Source organism: Patagioenas fasciata, chromosome 25 (genome assembly GCF_037038585.1).
Source record: "Patagioenas fasciata isolate bPatFas1 chromosome 25, bPatFas1.hap1, whole genome shotgun sequence".
Taxonomy (NCBI): domain Eukaryota; kingdom Metazoa; phylum Chordata; class Aves; order Columbiformes; family Columbidae; genus Patagioenas; species Patagioenas fasciata.
In genome coordinates, this window is record NC_092544.1 from 414,835 (window position 1) to 419,089 (window position 4,255).

At 54.9% G+C, this 4,255-nt stretch overlaps 1 long non-coding RNA gene across 1 annotated transcript; it reads right to left on the reverse strand.

Annotated features, from left to right (window-relative positions):
- Nucleotides 1-424: 424 nt before the first annotated feature.
- On the reverse strand, nt 425-4,050 carry LOC139825596 (uncharacterized). The gene is made up of 3 exons (XR_011735752.1): nt 3,916-4,050; nt 2,604-2,900; nt 425-2,317 (listed from the first exon to the last, which is right to left on the reverse strand). It is a non-coding gene; the product is annotated as an uncharacterized lncRNA (long non-coding RNA).
- Nucleotides 4,051-4,255: the final 205 nt, after the last annotated feature.

Consider the following 4,255-nt stretch of genomic DNA (forward strand, 5'->3'; position numbering starts at 1 on the left):
CACCCAGCAGAGGGTCCTCTCGGCTCCAGATGGAAACAAAACCCCTTAAACGCCGCCCTGAAGCGCTGTGCCCGGGGGGCCGGGGCGCTCGTCTGGCTGGGGAGGGCTCTGAAGGGTCCAGACCGCGAACATAAATCCCACGGAGTTTGGACAACAAGTCCCCATCTCTAAACCAGCCCGGACCTCCTGCACGTCCCGGGCTGGGCAGACATTTCCAGTTGCCCAAGCGGTGACAGCAACCACGGCTGCTCATCTCCCCCCTCGTCTGTCTTCTGCGCCACGATCACGCCCCTACTGCCTTTGATGGGGCTGAGATGAGGTGCTTCTTCCCCAGGCTCTCACATTAAAGCTCGCACGTATCTTTAAGCACATGTGGAGTAAAGCCCTGAGCACTGCAATTCACCCAAATCATCGTGATTCCTTTTATTTTTACATTAAATGTTTTTCTTTATGAAAGGCATAAAAGAACTATAACAATCACAATGAAATAAGAAAGTGAATGCCTAGAGGTAACTACAACATAAAATCATATTCATCATATCATAATATTTTACATTTGCTCATTGTTTTATGTGGATTAAAAACCCCTCGATACACAATTTAACAACAGCAAGAAAAGCTGCAGAAGAGGAAAGGGAAAAGCAACGCGCAGCCCAGAGAACTGCAGGAGGTGCTCTCTGGGTGGAACACGGGCCGGGACCGCGCTGACCGGGTCCAGAGCTCCGCAGCAGGCGCCCAGCCCCGCAGGCCGGTCCCCGCTCCCCGCACCCGGTCACTTGTGCCAACGAGCTCAGCGCAACCGCCCGTCCCAAAGCTCCGCTCCGCCGCTGCTCCGGCCCCGCTCGGCTGGCTGGAGAGAGCAGCACCAACGACCCGGGGAGCAAAGCGCTCTCCATGTCCTCAAAGACTGCAGACCAGGATCAGGTGCCCCCCCAGGAGCTGCTGCTCACTAACGCGTGCTGGACGAGGCGAGGAGTGCAGAGCCTGGGCTGCACTGACCAGCCCCTTACCAATAGGTCGTGCCAGGCGCTCAAACAGCCTGAACGTCTCTGCATGCAGGAGGATTTGTGGTCAAAAACGGCATTTTCCACACAGCTCCTAAGGTGTCTTCCCCAAAAAGAACTGCTAAAATACTAAATTCTGCATGGAATTTGCGAGTAACAAGGGCTTCTTGTTCCTTTTTTCTTCTGGAAAGTAAGAGAACAGATGAAGCAGATGCTGTTCCGCAGTCTCCCGAGCGCGGCAGAGCCCAGGGGGCAGCCTGGGGGTCTGACAAGGCGGTCCCGTTGAGATCAAGCAGCAAGTCAGAGGGACTGTGCTGCACGCCCTCCCCTGCGTGAAACCCAACGGACACGCACCGCCCGTCCTACAACACCTTTAAATGCATTTCCAGATGCTCCCAAAGAACACTTCACATTATCCACACACCATTTTTCACGTGTAAAGACTGTGCTGTTCTTATTTTCTGTAGGGCAAGTCAGAACAAAGCTTTGTGGGTTTTGTTTGTCCGAAATGAGCCTGCGTGGCAAAAAATCTGCTGCACGTTGATACCATTGTGCAACTCCTACAGCTAGAGCTTCTGCCACGGCAGCCTGCAGACACGGCGCTAGCGAGTGCCAGAGCTGCAGAGCTGAGCGTTGTGCCCGTTTCTTAGGCCAGAAGCACCGCTTTACCCTCAGCTTCCCACGCTCTCAGGTTCCTGGGGCATGTTTTAGTCTTCATTTCACATTTTGTACCTCGTGCTGCAGGGAAGGGACTTGTCCTGTGTTCATGCCACATAGCTCAAAAGAAAAAACCATACAGAGCAAACCTGATTCCCACATTTGAGGGAGGGGGAAAAAAACCCTTTTCCTGGCTTCAGTCTGTGCTTTCCCCCCCATTCAAATGAACTCGGCGCCCACACTCCTCTTGGAACAAACTGAACCAGAGGGATGCGCACGCAGCCCCTCGCCTTCCCCAGCCGTCACGGCCACGCCGCTGCTCCGCGAGGCCAGCACCCCTGACAGCGGAATGCATTTCATGCCTTTATCTGTGGAGCTGCAGCCCATATTTTATCGCCTCTCTGGCGCTGCCCGGAGCGCTAAGTGGGTCAGGGAGCCGTGGTCCACGGGCCCTTCAATCAAACGGTGATTTTCCTGCCCGCCGCTGGCGTGTCAGTGTGGGCACAGGCAGCGGCGAGAGCAACAAAGAGCAAATAAAGGAGACGAAATGATAGGCGGTAATTAAGTTATTCTTCATCTTCGAGATTGCTGCCGAGGACAAGATTGGTACAATGAGCCCAAGGCGCTTCTCCTTTTGCTCCTCTCCATCTCAATGCCTGTGACATGGAAGATGAATATGCAGCATTTTCTATTTGTGCTACTAAAACGCCCATTAAATGCCAGCAGGGAAAAGCGATACATGAATACTAGAATCCTGCAGCCCGTCGTGCCTGAGCGAGCGGGCGAGCATCCCTCCTCCTCCATCCGGAGCTGCGCTGGGGACGGGGCTGCTGAGCTCCGGTGACGGCAGAGACCCGCCTGCCCCGCTCCCACCGCCTGATGCCGAAAGACAGGATCCTAATAAGATTTCCTCCCTGCAAACTCGGTAATTTATTCACTTACTGCACATCTCCACTCCGGAGATGCTATGAGGATTTGCCTTGCTGTTTAATGCCCTCCTGCCCCGATGTGTTGCATGACCAGAAGCGTTATCAGTGTCTCAAAAGCAGCTTTTAGCTGCTGTGCAGCAAACTGGTGCCTCCAGTGCAGGTCTCTCCATTCACACCACCGCAAGGGCTCCCGGGATGGGATGGGGTCAGCCGGGGTGTCACGGTACCCAAGTGGGGCAGGCACGGTGAACGTGTCCTCCCGTGGACCCCGAGGAGGTCCCGTCCTCGATGCAGGGCTGTCACGGCACTGCTGCAGAGCCAGAATCACAGATGGGATTGGGGGAGAAGAAGAAAAAACAACAACAAAAAACAACCCAGAAAACAACCAAACAAAAACCCCAACCTTGTGGTTTCTCGGTGCTCTGAAGCGGGTCCAGCACGAGCGGCTCTCACCTAGAGAACACGCGGCAGATCCCGTGGAGGGTCAGCCAACCTCACCCAGCACCTCCGCTCCTCGGGATCAGAGTCCCCGCTTCCTCCCCACCTCCTCCTCACATCCCATGGAGACGTCTGCGGGAGCCGGTGTGCAGCGCCAGCCCGGCCGGCTATCTGCAGCCTCACACCTTGCGGGCAGCGCCGCCTGCCAGCACGCTCAGCACCGCCTGCCAGCACGCTCAGCACCATCCGCAGCCATCCTGGCAATATCTGACCAGAGAGCGGCCGCTGGCAGCCATCAGGAGCAGATAAGCGGGGACTCTGGCTGATGTGTAATGCCAGGTATCAACAACGTCGCAGGGCGGGAGATCAGCATCCTTGTTATCTGCTGTTATCTAATTCAAGGAAACAACCATGTGCACAGCACATATTATCAAATGCACAGAACTCCTCCAAAATGATATTAAGGCAGGAATTTCACAGTTCCAGCTGCCACTTCATCTTTAATTCACCCCGTCCCCAGGCTCTCCCAGTCGCTGGAACCCGGAGCGGTGGGTGGCCGGGCCGCCTCGTGTGCTCCACAGAGCCAGGTGAGTTATGAGGGAGAAGAGACTTAAAGAAAAAGCATAGTACTGCAGAATTTTCTCCTGTTTAAGCAATAAACAGTGTTATTTTAACAACATCTCTTTGCCTTTTCCCTTCCCCTGCCCAGCACAGCCGTGTGACGTGGGGACTGAACACACCGGTGCTCCAGGCAGGGAAACAGCCCTTGCTCTGCCACATCTGTCATCTCCATGGAGAGCGGACAGGAACGGGCCCTGGCAGCAGGGACAGGACGACTTTCCCATGGTCCTGCAGCAGATGGGCAACAATGACACTCCCCATCTCACCTCTGTTTGAAACCGGCACAGGTCACACGTCCATCTCCCACTTGTGATCTGGTAGGGAAGGGGTTTTTAACGGCAGGGGAACGGCTGCGGTGTTCAAACACCATCCCTGGTGACCTTTCAGCCCGATGTGGCAAATATTTAACACCGCAGCCAGACCACCTCTGTGGGAAACTACAGAAATGCCTGCACAGCACAGCTTCTCACCAGAAAAAAAGGCAATATTTAACGGGGGAGATGTTTCTGTTCATTGCCACTGGAGACCGAGGCTGCTGTTCAACTAGAGATGTAAACTGAAGGTTGATACCCAGCGTGCTGGGGAGGAGATGTCTCCGTGTGGGAA